Source organism: Macaca fascicularis, chromosome 12 (assembly GCF_037993035.2).
Source record: "Macaca fascicularis isolate 582-1 chromosome 12, T2T-MFA8v1.1".
Taxonomy (NCBI): Eukaryota; Metazoa; Chordata; class Mammalia; order Primates; family Cercopithecidae; genus Macaca; species Macaca fascicularis.
In genome coordinates, this window is record NC_088386.1 from 121,831,311 (window position 1) to 121,850,116 (window position 18,806).

Sequence of the window (18,806 nt, forward strand, 5' to 3'; positions counted from 1 at the left end):
AATAAGGTGTCTTAAATTATGAAATTATGGAATGCTAAATCCAGATGTCATCTAATTCAATTATCCTCTTCTTATTTCTTTAAACAGGGAAGAAGGCATAGACTCACAACAAGTTTCCCAAAATATGCATTATGTTTTTCAAGTTGCACGTATTGAAAGCCCAAATCAAATAAATTAGTTACAGCAACAACAAAAACCCCCAGTAACTATAAAGCCTGAGAGCAATGCTGTATTCAGGAATAGCTGCATTCAGGAGCTGAGACATTTTGCAAGGATTTTGATTCTCAACGCATCTCAGGTCAGTAGTCTCCTCTTCCCTATGTTGGGCTTCACCCTTGAGATCTAAGTATGAGCATGGTGACTGCAAGAAGCTTCTGCTTCACATGCTTCAAGGTCCAGATCCCACAGGAAAAAGTTTTCTTTTATGCTACCATCTACCCGTGGCTTCACAAAAAACATGAAAATTGCTTTAACTAGACTTGCTGTAGATAAAGTCCCCACTTCTGACCCAATCCTCATGGCCACTACAATATAAAGTAGTGATTGGCTTAGATGTTTCACTCTTAAAGTTGGAGGTGGGCCTTAGATCTCCTGGGCTAAGAGAGAAGGAGGGACCTCCACAAGCAAAAAATGAGTGAGCTATTACCAGAAGTAGATTCAAACTGAGGGCGTAAATAACTGTTAAGAACTAATCCAGACAAGCAGCCAGTGTGTTCCTTTCATTAAAATATTGCACCCCTTAGAGTCTTTATATAAAAAACATATATACTCCATGCATGTGATAGGTAGTATATTATTCTCCCATATTTGGTGCCTCTCCTGGCAATAAAACTATACTCAGGTGAAAACAGGGACTCACCTTGTGAGCAGAGATATGTGACACATCTCAGTAGACTGATCAAGGGCCAGCACATGGTCTACCAAGTTTGCTCCTCTTTCTGCCATCATGACCAGTAGTACTTCTGCTAGAAGACTTCTCCATCAGCCTGGTTCCCAGAGGTGAAGATGAAATGGGGTACAGTCACAGGCAACCTATGAAACACATGGGACATGAGAGAGAGAGATCTTTCTTGATGTGTTGCACTAAAATTTTAGGATTATTTGTTATCAAAATATAACTTAGCCTGACTGATAAACCTCCTGAAAAGGATCACCAAATTTATTTCTCTTTTGGCATTTGTAAACCAAGGAGAATCCTTTCCTCTACAGCTTTTCTAATCTCATTTTACTCCAGAAAAGCTAGGCAAATCAAGGTTTATTTAAATTTAATATAATACTATTTACGTATATAAAATTAACCGTCTTTCACTTCCAGTTCCAAAATGGCGTCACAGAAGCAAGCCAAAACAAATATACCACATGGCAATTATCATGAGCAATATCCCAGAACTCAAACGTGAGAATGAGAGAGTCCTTGGGGTCACAGAGAGATGAAAAACTCTGAGCAGAACAGAATCAGACTCCTGTATCCACAAGTGTCCTATCCCTTTTCTGCCCAGGAAAATGTACAGTGACAATTTCCTACTAACTCACGGTTTCTACGCTGGACAAAGTGGGATCAAGGTGGACAACCAGCTTCCCCACCATCCTGGACTCTGTAGCACAAACTTTTCCCTGCTTCAACCCACAGGAATCATTGCTAGTGCCTGAAGAGAGAAATATCTCTGGGAATATTCAGAGACAAAGTGGGGAAGCAGCACTATCATACCCAGTCCCAAAAACTTTGCTCTGTAACTTGGCCAAAGGAGAAGCGAGATCAGAGTGGTCGTGTAACAGCAGCATGATGCAGGAAGGTTGTTCTACACGCCTCTTGGCAGGAATGCCTAGCCAGCCTTCCAGGATATTGCCTTTGGGACCTCTCCCATTCATATGGGCACAGTCTGATATGTTACTAGCTCCTAGGCAAATGTGAGTTTAAAGAAGCATCTAGGGCCTAAAAGGAGGCATCAACCTTGTAGGAAAAGAAAGAAAAGCAACAGGTAAATTACAAAGAATCTGTAAGTAAACATATCCAATAAAAACCAAAACAAGCCAGACAAAGAAGACTGGAATAAATAACTCATCCTTTAATGCAAAGACATAGACACACATCCACAAGAAACAGCAGCAAACAGGGACCTCCTAAAATGGACAAAGAAAGAAACCAGTGGCTGACCTTAAAGAAACAACAACATATGAAGAGCCAATCAACAGAATGAAGTGAAGAGACAACCCACAGGACGGGAGAACATCTTTGCAAACTATTGGTCTGACAGAATTAGTAAGCAAAATATATAAGGAGCTCAAACAATTCAATACCAAAAAAAAAAAAAAAAAGCAAATAATCTGATCTGTGTAATTGGCAAAATATCTGAATAGATATTTTTCAAAAGAGGATATGCAGATGACCAAGAAGTCTATGAAAAGTGTTCAATATCACTAATCATCAGAGAAATGCAAGTCAAAACCACAATGAGATATCATCTCACCCCAGTTAAAATGGCTTTTATCAAAAAGGCTGGAAATAAGGGGTGCTGGTGAGGATATGAAGACAGGGAAACACTTGTACACTGTTGGTAGGAATGTAAATTAGTGCAATCACTATTGAAAACTGTATGGAGGTTCTTTAAAAACTAAAAATGAAACTTCCATATGATTCTGTAATTTCACTATTGGTTATGTATCCAAAAGAAAGAAAATACTTGCACTCTCGTGTTTATTGCAGCACTAGTCACAATAGCCAACATATGGTATCAACCTAAGTGCCCATCAGTGGATGACTGGATAGACAAAATGTGGTATGTGTACACAATGGAATACTGTTCAGCCATAAAAAAGGAGGAAATCCAGTCACTTGCAACAACATGGATGGAGCTGGAGGTCATTACATTAAGTGAAATAAAACAAGCACAGAAAAGCAAATATTTCATATTCTTATTCATATGTGGGAACTTAAAAAAAAGTGTATCTCATGAAGATAGCAAGTAGATTGGTGGTCACCAGAGGCTGGAAAGGATAGAAGGGAGGAAGAATGAAGAGTAGTTGATTAATGGGTGCTAATATACAGTTAAATAGAAAAAATAAGACCTAACATTTGATAGATCGGTAGCGTGATTCTATTGCTTATTTCAAAATAGCAAGAAAAGAATAATTTGAATGTTTTTAGCATAAAGAAAAGACAAATATTTAAGGTGATGGATACCCAATCACACTGTGTGGCAGTTAATATTAGGCATCAACTTGATTGGACTGAAGGATGCCTAAATAGCTGGTATTGGGTCTGGGCATGTCTGTGAGGGTGTTGCCACAGGAGATTAACATTTGAGTTACTAGACTGGGAGAGGAAGACTCACCCTCAATGTGGGTGGGCACCACCCAATCAGCTGCCAACGCAGCTAGAACAAAGCTGGCAGAAGAAGGTGGGAGAAGGGGGCTTGCTGAGTCTTCTGGCTTTCATCTTTCTCCCATGCTGGATGCTTCCATCCCTTATTCCTGCCCTTGGACATCAGACCTCAGGTTCTTTGGCCTTTGGACTCTTGGACTTACACCAGTGATTTGCCAGGGGGCTCTTGGGCCTTGAAGCTGCACTGTCTGCTTCCCTACTTCTGAGGCTTTTGGACTTGGACTGAGCCATTACTGGCTTCTTTCATCCTCAGCTTGCAGATGGTCTATCGTGGGACTTCACCTTGTGATTTTTTTGAGTCAATTCTCTATAATAAGCTCCCTTTCATATATGCATGTATCCTATAGATCCCTTTCATATGTGCATATATCCTGTTAGTTCTGTCCCTCTGGAGAACCTAATACACACTGATTTGATCTCTATAAATTATATGAAAGTATATTACCCCAGATACCCCAGAATTATGTACATCTATCATGTCAAAAAATTAATTAAAAATTTTCAAACTCTTCTTGTGACAAAAAAAAAAATCAACTGTCAATTTTCTCTGTGTCTAATTTGATGCATGCCCCCTATAGCTATGTGGCCTTGGATAGATCCTGTAATCACCTTAGACTATATCACAATTATATCACAACTGTATCACAAATAATATATTAGTTATTTGTGAAATATCATATTTGATCACTAGATGATGTCTAAAGCCACTCTGTCAATGAACATCTATAGTTCCATGAGTTTATATCCTGCTTTCCTTCATAGCAATTCCTCTAATTTGTAATAATCCATCCTGTTATTGTTGCTTTTTGAAGTATCTCTCTCTTCATACTAGATTATAAACTCCATGAGGGCAGAGACCATCTCTGCCTTTTTTACTACTAATAGCTCAGTATCCAGTAGAATGTCTCAGATGTAATTAGACAAATAAGTTTTTATTTGTTTGTTTGGCTTTTATTACAAATGTTATGTATGCCTTTGGTTTTAATGAAACATCATCTAGATTAATAGCTTTAAACAGGCATGACCTGGCCTTTGTCTAAGCTCAAATGTCTGTGTGCATGTCCAGACATAACACATAATATGTATTCTATATATATACATTTTCCTTGAATTGGAAATATGCATCTGCTTTGGTGCTGATAGTTTAAAATCTATGCAAATCATTCTATCAAATCATTGTAAATTAAAAAAAAAACTATTAAGCTCATAGCTCTGGCATGCTAAAACATGTAAAGTTTTATGAGTTGAACAGAGGGTAGTAATTCAGTGATGGGAACATAGTTTGTTAGATGATTTTTTTTTTTTATAGCTCAAAATTGATATGAAACAAAATATTACTAATGATAGTTGAATTTTTCAGCAGTTCCGCCTTTTGCCTCTAGATGTCTCACCTGGAATTCCCATTGTATAATAGAAGCTCTTCTGATGCAATACCCCACTATAGGGCTTGGCTGAAATGTCATCTTGGGAACTAAAAGAGTAAACCATGTGAACTTAACTGCAATTGGGTCAAAACATTCCATCAGTATTTTTTTTAACTTTCTGGAAAAATGCAAATAGCAGATGGTGGGAGAATAGGCAGATTTATGAGAAAAGTGACTTTATATTAGTCATTTTGATGAGCCACATCCCAAGGAGCCCTGCCTTTTTGGCTATGATGAACAGTTTCCAGGTGTAACCCTTGGTGTTGGGAAAGTGATATTTAAGACAATGGCCATCAGCCCACCTTAACAGCTTTTTTTCCACTTCAAACATAAGTTATATCATTTATATCCCAGTTGGTGAGGTATGGAATTCAATATATTAACATATGACTTTAGGATATTACTTATGTAAGAAAAATAATAATTTTACCCCAAGAAAGAAAATATTCTGTGAGTTCAACCAAACACAAAGTAACAGTTTTATTTCTTGAGAGGATAGGAAACATTTTGGCAATAGGCAGAAACAGTTTATTAAAATTTGTGAACATAAGTAATGAGACGTAATTCTCTTGTAAATATCCTTACTAGTGAAAACGTTTTCCAACACCATATGTTATATAGATTGACATATATACTATATGTGCTAATACTATGATAATATTTAGTCTATAAGGGAAAAGTGAAAAATAAAAAAAAACAACAGATGACCTGAAATGGACTTGAAGTAATATCCCAATTCAGGTGATACTCAAACTACTTCAAAGTGGCATAGAATATATTCTATCTGGGTGTGTTTAGATATGCTGAGCTTCTGCCACAAAATCTATATTTCTCTAAAGTAAGGAAGAAAAGGATACCTTTTCATCCCTGAAATAGTTCTAGCCAAAACAATTAGTATTTATTTGTTGAAAAAAAAAATGAATGAGCGAATGAAAGATGAGCAGAATCTGATTATTTTCTTGCATATTTACTAAATAAATGCTTGCTTTCTTGGTAGTTTTTAAAATTATACGAGGCCTAAGTTTCTATGTCTTTTAAATTTCATTTGTTTTATTTCAATTTGTAATTATTTTATTTTAATTTTTGGCAAAACGTATGATTCTCAAAATATGTCGTATAAATAACCATTTTGGTAGACAAAAAAAACCACAAGCAAGCAACCAAACAAACAGGCAGTGTGCCCCACTTTCCATCTGCTTTTGTTTTATTTTCATGAATTATCTTTTTTTTAGTTGATTCTAGTCAGTTTGGGTCACTTAAGTTACATATAACAAATACTGTGTGTCACTTATTTATTTAAATGTATTTTCAAAGAATCATCACTAACTACCTAATCATCTCGGAATTTCGGGCTCTAGCATAGAAATCTCTCCCCAAACTAGTTTCATCCTCCTTATCTAGTCTTTTCTTCCCCTAACAACTGAAAAACAATCTAAGGTCTCTCCCCCCACTTACCTATTGCGGTAAATAATTGTTCAATCTAAATATTACCTACTTACATCATATGCTTGTTCTGGTTCACTCAGGTAGATGTCATCAAATCTATTCCTACTTAAGGAAATTGAAGAGCCATTATTTACCTAAGGTCTTAACTGTCTGCCTAGACTTTAAAGTCACTGACGTTAGCAACTATGACTTATTCCTAGAAACACTGTTTGGCCTTCAACAAAAATTGGTTAACATAAATTGAATTCCATTTGCCAATCTACCAATTAAAGAGATAGATATGGCTGACGTTATCAGTGGAAGGAGTAATGGTACAGCTCTGATAAGCTCTTAATGAGAAATAGGATGTCAGTGATAAGAGAGAAAGAGAGGCACAGAGAGAAGTTTGTGAAAAAAAGAGAGATTAGAGAGATACAAAAGGAAGAGAGGAACAGAGGGACAAAGAGGAATGGAATGAGCAGCAAAAAGGATAACTGGGCTTCTCCCTCACCCCTGAAGAGTATTGTGTCTGGGATCCCCTGTCTTAGCTCTCTCTCATCTTTCGGATTTTGTATAATGGTGAGGTTTGGGCTTCCAGTGAACCCATTGCCCAATAGCGAACTGACTACTTCTTAGCAGTTCACTGGGAACCAATCAGCCTTTAAAGTCTTTGGGAATCTAGCCAGGATCTAACCAGGCATCAGCCCCTGCTCTGCAGGTCCGGAGAAGAGAGGAGGGTGAGACAACTCCCTCACCCTGTGTCCCTTTCCTTGCACAATACGATATTCTAGTAGCTTCAAAGGTCCTTTTCTCCCAAAAGGTATCTACTTCTCAGAGCATAGATTGAGTGCTTGGTCCACAGGGCAGCTGGAATTCTCTAGGAGACTACAGATCAAAATCCAGGGGCTTACACTTGGGCTGTAAAATTGGAAAGTATTTACATTTTAAATCATTTGTGATCTTGGATGATTCACTTACATTCTCTTGGTCTCAATTTTCAAATTCTAGAGGGATTTTCCAATTCTATGCTGGATTTGTTGCAGAACTCTTTTAAGTATGAGGTCCTATTATTCAATTCTGGAACTCAAAGTCGGGTATTCAATCTAATCCCCTTATCATGATGACTCAATTAAATTTGTTTATTTCTAATGTAATAGTAATTATAGAGAGAAATTTACATCACAGATAGGTATAACCTAATTTTTAAAATAAATATGTAGTTATTAGACTCTGATTTTATATTTTTACATCCTCCTTTTCAGTTATATTAGAAAATAGAGTAAGTTTTGATTTATTTACAAATTCAATACATATTTATTGAGAATCTATCATGAGCCAACCTCTGGTAAGTGCTTGGAATACAGCAATGAAGAAAACACTTCTTGTCCTCCACATGAAGCAGACACTTGAACTGACGGGAAAGGCTAATACTTCTAACTAAATTTTATGTTTTGTGGACACAAAGACGGAAATAATAGACATTGAGGACTCCAAAACAGAAGAAGGGAGGAGCGGGGAGAGGGTTGAAAAACTGTCCATTGGGTACAATGTTCACTATTTGGGTGATGGGTTCACTGGAAGTCCAAAACCTCACCATTACACAAAATACGCAAGTAATAAATTTGTACATGTACCCCCTAAATCTAAAATACAATTTAAATAATAAGATAAATAAAATAAAATAAATTGTATATTTTGGAGATATTTTGACCCCACTGCTTTTACAGCCTTTCTCCACAGCATTTAATATTTTTCTTTAACCAAAGTAATAAAATCTGCTTTTTAAAAGCACTGTAATGATGCCAACCATAGCAAATAGAATATATTTTTATTAGGACATTAACCATTTCATTTAAAAAGACAGCTAAGTTTTGATAAATGTACCTAGGTTGTTGAGAATATGGAAAAAAAACTAGAACTGATACGAAGTTTCTATTTTTATTAAATCTCTGTAAGGTCTGCTTGAACTTAATTCTGATAATCAATATGTCTGTCATGATATGTCTGTCAATATTCATGTTTGGATAGAAACAAATACCTGTTTCAAATACCATAGTTCAGAGATTTTTAATAAAGATAACCCTTTTCTTTACAAATGGGTGGGCCAGGGTTTAGAGAAACCAAGAGATGGCTCAGCCCATGCAGAGCTAGCAGTGGTGGGTAGCTGTTATTACCCATAGGCCTAAAGTGGAGAAAGGGGTCACCAGAACTTGGAGAAATTTGATGTATCGACAGGACTGCCTGGGAAGCTTCTGACCTTTGGCAGAGTAACACACCTAACCAGTGGCCACTTGGTAAGAAGGGTGACCACATTCTCCTCCTCCAAGCTGATCTACTGCCAGGGCTTCTCACTGATCCACCCCACTGGCAAGCCAAAGGGCAAGGTAGCCCAATGATACAGTCCATAGACGTCAGCCTTCTATAACATAGGGTAGAACCAGGAAGGATGGTATATAGATCTAGACAAGAACATGGATGACATCCAGAATAGTATGATCATCAGAAGTTATCAGAATTATCTCTTGACAAACTTTTTACTTTAACATTGAAAAATGACTTTCCTAACAGAAAAGTATGTTAATTTCTGTTGTATTTTGAAATCAGTTTTCATAATTGCAAATTATTATTTTAGTTACTCGCATTTCTATAAACCATAAAATATATTAATTCATCTTTCTAGAGACATTATTTATATTATCACAGGGAAGGTAGTACTTTCTCAAAAATTAGTTTAAATAGGTCACCTTTGCAATTATTGAATGATAATGGAGGTGTTTCAAAGACTTTGCATTTCTACATGGCATATAATGAGCATTTCAGAATTTATTTTTAAAAGGAACAAAAGAAGAAAGAAGTGTATTTATATACAGCCTTCATCACCAAGCAGTTATCTCTGCCTCATTTTAGGAGAGAATAAACAGATATTTGGACTTTTATAACATGAAAAGTTTGTTCCCCCCAAAAACAAAATACATGGCCTCAATAACGCAAACATCTAGGGAATATTAGTAGAATCTGAATTTCTTTTCAGGAACAGATCATTTTAATCATATTTATTTTATTTTATTTTGCTTCTCTGAGTAGCTGTCTTCTCCCCAAATTAGAACAAAAAAAATTCAAGTGTACTGTTATTTTTTAAAGGTAACACACTCGCTGATAATAATTAACAACAAATTAACATGTAACTATTAATTTGTATTGAATGAATCACTCTGTTTTGCTTTGCTTCTATTTTAGATCTAAGGCTGAAAATAAAAGAACAAGATAAAGCTTTCCAGTTTATGAATGTTTCTTAATAAATGTACACACACTTTTATACATATTTAAACTGGCTTAGATCAAGCTGCCTGCTCTGTCAAGGGCAATGTATTCCACAAAACTAATTCTTTACAGTTCAACATGACATGTATTAAATATATATCAAATACTTGGTACAATTTTGCCTATTCAGCGCAACTGGCAAACCCTTCATAAGAAAGGCCACAATGTCACGTTGGCATGAAAATAGAATCTGGACTGAGAAGTGGAGAGAAAAATAAAAGTTCTCTTAAGGTCAAGGGCAACAGCTGAGCAGCTCCAGGGGCTCCAGGGGCTACCTGCTTCAAAGGATACGGTGCCTTGTGTTTATAGATAAAATTTTGGTTTCTATGGGGGGAGGGTGGTCACAGGAACAAATATCCCTGACACCCAAACAAAATAATCCCAAATAAAATGGATGATGTAGTCCATAGTAAAAAGGGAGATAACTATTCATGGGAAAAAATGCATGACCTCACCCTTTCAGAATACACAGTGATTCATCAGCATTTTCCAGCTTTCTTTCTTGCTTGCTTGCTTACTTTGAATCTCATAGCTCAGTCCCTTTCCCTTTTACACCTAACGTCAGCTTACTTAATTGAAGATGTTAGGGGTTTGGGAAGGACGGTCAACTGTAAGGAAAGCTCATGGTTTGTGGAAGTATTTCTTGTCAATAATGTAGAGGTATCATCTTTGCTGATGACATATTTTTCTCAAAAGCTAAATGTGACACACACTTCTTTCTTTTTTTTTTTTTTTTTGTCTCAGAAAAGCTGCATATTAACTTAGTTGTTAAAGAAGCCCCTGTGATCATGAGGAAAATCTTATGGAAATATATTTATAAACAGGAGGAATCAGCTGAAAATATTACAAGCAAGCAAAGTTATAATTTTCAAGTGTGGTACTTGCAGAAACCTTCGAGTGCTATCAGTCCATCTCCTTCTTATAAAAATGCACCACAGTTTAATCAAGTAACTGTGAAACCACTGCCTCAAAATTGCAACCAAATTGTTTGGGCAGTGTTATGTATCTAAGGAAACAAATGTGGACTTCTAGAATTACATTATTAGTTTCTTTTGAGCCATGTGCACTTCAAAGATTTTTTAGAATCTAGTAATGCTATGTCACACAGAAGCCAACTACTACCCAGGTGGAAATAGTGGGCCCCTTGATGGTCGTTTGCTCTCATCTACCTGCCTCCTGGTGATTTCCAATTTTTGGCTCCTGCAATGTGTCGGGAAAAAGAGCGAGTTTTTATCTGGTTTGTTCTACCAGCCATCTACAAATTAATAAAGGGATGATGAAACGCTATTGGTGAAAATGTTTTTGACCAATCTGCTTCTTTCCATTGCACTCTACCAGTGATTCTCAGCATACACAGTAATGTGGATTCTTGTTAAAATGCCGCTTCCCAGGCCCTGCCTCCTGAGATTCAGCAGGTCTGGAACTGAAATCTATATTTGATACTGGGAATCCCTTGGGTTTGGGGGCCACACTTTGAGAAACACAGCACTACATGTTTCCTGTGTCCAAAGCCTGATCTTTAGAAATCAAGTCAAACCAGCACACTTTTTTATCTATGCTGACTGAACAGTTTCTAGAAGAAACATTTCGTTGCATCTCAGAACCTGGTGGTTCAGTGCCATCAAGGCAGCAGGTACAGCCCTGGGCCTCAAAAGTTTCAGATACTCTCTCTAAATAGCCCATTAACAAGAGATGTTTCAAAGAGAGTATTGGGGATGCTTAAAAATTACATATGAATATTGTCACCTCATTTGATGGACCTAATGGCTGCACTGTAGATGAAACTCTCTGGTTGTGAGCATCACCCATTCCCTTCAAGGGTCTGGGAAAGTGACAAACTCCTCATGGTACTTATTCATGGCTTTGGAACAATCACAGGTGGCAGGGGTGCAGGGTTTTGCACAAGCCCCTCTCTTACTTAACAGGTGTCTATGCATGCCTACATGGTCTGTGGGTCTTGGTGACCTGCGCTCATCTACTTGGATACTGGCCTTGGCGTTGCTGGCTGAGCAGACAAAGCATTTTGTTTTCACTCTGAGAGCTTTCCTTTCTGCTTATTTGCACTTCTATCATTCTGTACCCAGAAGATAAACCCCATCTGATTCAGGCCAGCCACTTACGCTTTATGCGGTCAGCACTATATTCACTTATACAAGTGGGCTGAGTGTAAATGTCTTTAGGGCTTTTCATGAGATGATTTGACCAACCAAACTGCAAACAACTTATCTCCAGGATAATTATTTTCTTAGGGAACTCAAACCTAGGGTCCCTCCAATAGCTAATCAATGGAATCAATCAATTCATTATTTAGTAGATAATGTCATTCTTGTGAATTATTTAACTAATATTAGTTAAGGTATAATTTATGTACACTAAAATTCCCATGTAAAATGTACAGGTTGATGAATTTTTTTAATAAACTATATTTTAGGGCAATTTTAGGTTTACAGCCAAATTGAGAAGAAAATTTAAAGATTTCTCATATACTCTTAATTGTAACAAATGTACCCCTCTACTGGGGGATGTTGACAATAAGGGAGGCTATGCATGTGTGGGTGCAGGAGGTACATAGATTTCTTTTTAAACTTTTAAAAAATTTTGTAATTAGTATACATTCACAGGAAGCTGCATCATGCTACTCCTTTGTAGTTACCTCCACACCCTATCTTTTACCACTGTAATACCTGGTAACCAATAATCTGTTGTTTGTCTCTATAGTTTTATCATTTCAAGAATGTTATATAAAAGGAATGATACAGAATGTGGATTTTTTGTGACTGGCTTTTATCACTCAACTAATGCCCTTACGATTCATTAAAAATCATTTATCCAATTTGTTGTGTGCTTGTTCTTTTTATTGCTGAGTAATATTCCAACTTATGATATTTATGTATTGAATTTATCTATATGCATTTATTTCCAAAGGCTTTAACATGATGTATATCAACATATGTACTAATGAGGCTAAGAAAACACAAATACAAAATTAGGAATATTGAAAACAGAAAACCATAGTATGCTAAGCTTAGTAATGGTCAACATAGTCACTATGGCTATGTTTCAGAACTGGCTCTGAAATTCCTGGCATGACAGTCAAAAGAGAACATGATAGATAAATGGCATAGTCCTCATTATTAGAAAGAAGGAAGCAAGCCAGTACTTAAGTAGAGAGAAGTTTTCTGCTGGTGTCAAATGTAAAAGAAATAACTCATGAGAAGTTTTACATAGGCCATACTGATGTGATAAACAGCATTCTCAACGATATTTCTATGGCAAACACAAACATGAATTTTACATAGCTGGCTACTTTTCATTATGAACATTGTTGGTCACAAGGCAAAAACCAAACTATTAAAGTACAACTCAATGGATGGAGCAAGGTGGTAGAATAAAAGCAGACACCATTCATTCCTCCTGCTAGAATAACAAATTTTAACAATGATTTACACACAAAAAATGCCATGCTGGACCCAGCCAGTGTCCATGCATGCAAGGAGTGATGGGCCAGCCCTAGCCAGTGAGGAATTGCCCATCCCAGTAGTTAGAATTTGAGTTCCTCAGAAAGCCTCACCACCATGTGGTGAAGTGTTTTGGGGTCTTAGGTAAAGGTAAAATGCAGTGTAGGACACAAGGACTGCAATTCCCAGGCAACTCTTAGGGATAGGCTGGGCTTAGAGCCAGTGGCTTGCAATAAATACCTAACTCTTCAATACCCAGACACTGATGAACATCTACAAGCATCAACACCATCTAGGAAAATGTGACCTCACCAAATGAAATAAATAAGGCACCAGGGACCAATACCAGTGAAATGGAGATATATGACCCTTCAGACAGATAATTCAAAATAGTCATTTTTAGGAAACTCAAAGAAATTCAAGTTAACACAGAGAAGGAATTTAGAATTCTATCAAATAAATTTAAATTGAAAAATGCAATTGACATGCTGAAGAATGCATCAGAGCCTCTTAACAGCAGAATTGATCAAGCGAAAGAAAGAATTAATGAGCCCGAAGACAAGCTACTTGAAAATACATAGTCAGAGGAGACAAAAGAAAAAAGAATAAGAAACAATGAAGCCTGTATATAAGATCCAGAAAATAGCCTCAAAAGGGCAAATTTAAGAGTTACTGACCTTAAAGATGAGATAGAGAAAGAGATAGGGGTAAAAATGGTTTTCAAAGGGATAATAACAGAGAACTTCCCAAACCTAGAGAAAGGTATCAACATTCATACACAAGAAAGTTATAGAACACCAAGGAGATGTAACTCAAAAAAGACTACCTCAAAGCATTTAATAATCAAACGCTAAAAGGTCAAGGATAAAGAAAGAATCCTAAAATCAGCAATATAAAATAAATGAATAACATACAATGGAGCTTCCATAAGTCTGGCAGCAGACTTCAGTGGAAATATTACAATCGAGGAGAGAGTGGTATGACATAAAGGAAAAACTTTCATCCTAGAATTGTGTATCTGACAAAAATATCCTCAAGCATGAAGGAGAAATAAAGTCCTTCCCAGTCAAACAAAAGCTGAGGGATTTCATTAACATCAGGCATATCCTGCAAGAAATGTTAAAGAGAGTCCTTCAATCTGAAAAAAAAAGTTAATGAGCAAGAAGAAATCATTTGAAGGTACAAAACTCACTTGCAATAGGAAACACACAGAAGAAAAAGAATAGTGTAACACTGTAATTGTGGTGTGTAAACTACTCTGGTCCTAAGTAGAAAGACTAAATGATCAACCAATCAAAAAAAAATTATAACAACTTTTCAAGACATGGTGAAATAAGACATAAAGAGAAACAGTAAAAAGTCAAAAAGCAGGGAATGAAGTTAAAGTATAGAGTTCTTAGTTTTCTTTTTTCGTGTTATGTAATCAGTGTTATGTTATCATCAGTTTAAATTAATAGGTTATAAGATGGTATATGCAAGTCTTATGGTAACCTCAAATAAAAAACATACAATGGAGACATAAAAAGATAAAAAGCAAGAAATTAAAGCATACCACACAGAGAAAATCACCTTCACTAGAAGGAAGACAGGAAGAAAGGAAAGAAACAAGAGAAGGCTGCAAAAGAACCAGGAAACATTTAACAAAATGGCAGGAGTAAGCCCCTACTTATCAATAATAACATTGAATGCAAATGGACTAAACTTTCCAGTCAAAAGATGCAAAGCAGCTGAATGAATTTAAAAAACAAGACCTATTGGTCTGTTGCCTACAAGAAACACATTTCATGTACAAAGATACACATAGACAGAAAATAAAGGGATGAAAAAAGATATTCCATGCCAATGGAAACCAAAAAGAGCAGGAGTAGCTATACTTATATCAGACAAAGTAGATTTCATGACAAAAACTATAAAAAGAGACAAAGAATGTTATTATATAATGATAAAGGCATCAATTCAACAAGAGAATATAATGATTATAAATAATTATGCACCAAACACTGGACACCCAGTTATATAAAGCAAATACTATTAGAGGTAAAGAAAGAAATAGAACCCAATAAATAATAGCTGGAGAGTTCAACACCCCAATTTCAGCATTGGGCAGATATTCAGACAGAAAATCAACAAAGAAACATCTAACTTAATCTGTACTGTAGAGCAAATGGATCTAATTGATATTTACAAAATATTTCATTCAATGGCTGCCAAATACACATTTTTTCCCTCAGCACATGGATTATTCTCAAGGATAGACCATATGTTAGGTTACAAAACAAGTCTTAAAATACCCCCCAAAACTGAAATAATATCGAGCATTTTCTCTGACCACAATGGAATAAAACTAGAAAACACTAAGAAGAGGAAGTTTGGAAACTACAAATACATGGAAATTAAACAATATAATTCTCAATTGCCAGGGTGTCAACGAAGAGATTAAGAAAATAATTGAAAAAATTACTGGATCAAATGATAATGGAAACATAATATACCAAAGCTATAGGATATAACAAAAGCAGTACTAAAGGGAAATTAATAGATATAAGTGCCTACATGAAGAAAGAAGAAAAACTTCAAATAAACAATGTAATAAAGCATCTTTAAAAACTAGAAAATCAATAACAAACTGAACACAAAATTAGGAGACGAAAAAATAATAAGAATCAAAGCAGAAAGAAATAAATTTGAAATTAAGAATACTACACAAAAGATAAATGAAAAGATCAATGAAAAGCTGTATCTTTTTTTAAGAAAAAGAGATTACAAAAATTGACAAGTCTTTAGCCAGATTAAGAAAAAAAGAGAGAAGACCCAAATAAATAAAATCAGAGATGAAAAAGGAAACATTTCAACTGATTTTGTAGAAATCCAAAGGATCATTAGTGGCTACTATGAACAACTATATGCCAATAAATTGGAAAGTCTAGAAGCAATGGATAAATTCCTAGACACATACAACCTATGAAGATTGAACCACAAATAAATCCAAAGCATGAACAGACCAGTAACATATAATGAGTTTGAAGCTGTAATAAAAAGTTTCCCAGTAAAGTCTAAGACCCATAGTTTCACTGCTGAATTCTACCAAACATTTAAAGAAGAACTGATACCAATCCTACTAGAATTGTTCTGGGAAATAGAAAATGAGGGAATACTTCCAAATTCATTCTACAGGGACAGTGCCACTCTGATATCAAAACCAGACAAAGACACATAAAAAAAATAATACAAGCCAGTATCTCTGATGAACATTAATGCAAAAATCCTCAACAAAATACTAGCTAAATGAATTCAACAATACATTAAAAAGATTATTCATCATAACCAAGTGAGATTTATCCCAGGGATGCAAGGATCATTCAACATATGCAAATCAGTCAATGTAATACATCATATCAACAGAAAGAAGGACAAAAACTATACGATCATTTCAATTGATGCTGAAAAAGCATTTGATAAAGTTCAACATCTCTTAATGATGAAAACCCTCAAAAAACTGGGTATAGAAGGAACATGTGTCAACATAATAAAAGCCATATACATATGACAGACCCACAACCGCATGGAGAAGAACTGAAAGACTTTCTTCTTAGGTCTGGAACACGAAAAAATGCCCACTTTCAGCACCGTTACTCAATATAGTCCCGGAAGTCCCAGCTAGAGCAATCAGACAAGAGAAAGAAACAAAGGGCATCCAAATTGGAAAGGAAGAATTCAAATTATCCTTGATTGTAGATGATATACTCTGTTATTTGAAAAAAATCTAAAAAATCCACAAAAAATTATTCAAACTGATAAATTCAGCAAAGCTGCAGGATACAAAATCAATATACAAAAATCAGTAACATTTCTATATGTCAACAATGAACAATCTGAAAAAGTAATCCTATTTAAGATAGACCAAGTAAAATTAAATACCTAGGAATTAACGTAGCCAAATAAGGGAAATATCTCGACAGTGAAACTTCAAAATGCTGATAAAACAAATTAAAAAGGGCACAAAGAAATGGAAAGATACTCCATGTTCATGGATTGGAAGAATCAATATTGTTAAAAAGTTTCTACTACCCAGAGCAATCTACAGATTCAATGCAGTCCCTACCAAAATACCAATGACATACTTCACAGAAATAGCTACAAAAATCCTAAATTTTATATGGAATCACAAAAGACCCACAATAGCCAAAGGTAACCTGAGCAAAAAGAACAAAACTGGAAGAATTACATTACCTGACTTCAAATAATATTACAGAGCCATAGTAACCAAAACAGCATGGTATTGACAAAAAAAAAAAAAAAAAAAAAAAAAAAAAAAAAAAGGATACAGACCAATGGAACAGAATAGAGAACCCAGAAACAAATCCACCCCCTACAGTAAACTCATTTTGACAAATGTGTCAAGAACATACAGTGAGGAAAAGACAGCCTCTTCAATAAATGATGCTGGGAAAACTGAATATCCATATGCAAAACAATGAAACTAGACCCCTATTTCTCACCATATGCAAAAATCAAATAAAAATGGATTAAAGACTTAAATCTAAGACCTCATACTACAAAACTACTACAAGAAAATATTGGGGAAAGTCTCCAGGACATTGGTCTGGGTAAAAATTTTTTGAGCAATACCCCACAAGCACAGGCAACCAAAGCAAAAATGGATAAATGGGATCGTATCAACTTAAAAGGCTTCTGTACAGCAAAGGATACAACATTTACTCACTTGTTACACCTCCAATATAATTGCTATTTTGTAAAAAGTAGCAAATACCCCTTCCTTTGATAAAAACGTGGGAAGTATTAAATGATAGTAATGTATAAAACCTATTTACCAATCCCTGAAGAGAAATATATTTTTTCTTGAAATACGTCTTATTTGGATTAAATAAACTATTTTCTTTAACCTATAGCTGTTAATCTCTTAATTTAAAAATAAGTGACGAGACAATCCACAGAATGGGATAAAAAAATTTGCAAACTACCTCTCTGACGAGGGATTAATAATCAGAATATTTAAGAAGCTCAAACAACTCCACAGGAAAAAAATCAAATAACCTGATTTTAAAATGGGCAAAATGTTTGAATCGACATTTCTGAAAAGAAGACATACAAATGGCAAATAGACATATGGAAAGGTAGGTGTTCACCAGCATTGTTCATCAGAGAAATGCAAAACAAAACTACAAGGAGAAATTATTGCACCTCAGTTAAAATGGCTTATATCCAAAAGACAGGCAATAACAAATTCTGGTGAGAATATGGAGAAAAGGGAATCCTTGTACACCGTTGGTGGGAATGTAAGTTAGTACAACCCTATAGAGAACAGTTTGGAGGTTCCATAAAAAAGTAAAAATAGAGCTACCATTTGATCCAGCAATCCCTCTCCTAGGTATATACCGAAAATAAAGGAAATCAGTTTATGAAGAACTCTCTGCACTCCCATGTTTGTTGCAGCACTATCATTATAGCCAAGGTTTGGAACCAAGCTAAGAGTCCATCAACAGATGAATGGATAAGAAAATGTGGTGCTTATACACAATACAGTAGTAGTCTGCCATAATAAAAGAACGAGACTCTGTCATTTGCAACAACATGGATGAAACTGGAGGTTATTATGTTAAGTGAAACGAACCAGGCACAGAAAGACAAACATTGTATGTTCTCACTTATTTGTGGGATCTAAAAATAAAAACATGCAGATAGAGACTCACGCAGATAGAGAAGGATGGGCCGGTGCGGTGGCTCATGACTTGTAATCCTGGCAATTTGGAAGGCCTAGGCAAGCAGACCACTTGA

General features: G+C 35.6%; 1 long non-coding RNA gene across 1 annotated transcript in view; it reads right to left on the reverse strand.

The window, feature by feature from the left end:
- Positions 1-859: 859 nt before the first annotated feature.
- Positions 860-18,806, reverse strand: part of LOC135966456 (uncharacterized) — a 450,675-nt gene continuing 432,728 nt past the window's right edge. Inside the window, exon 2 of the long non-coding RNA XR_010579776.1 lies at positions 860-1,032. This is a non-coding gene — a long non-coding RNA (uncharacterized lncRNA). The remainder of the gene's footprint in view (positions 1,033-18,806) is intronic.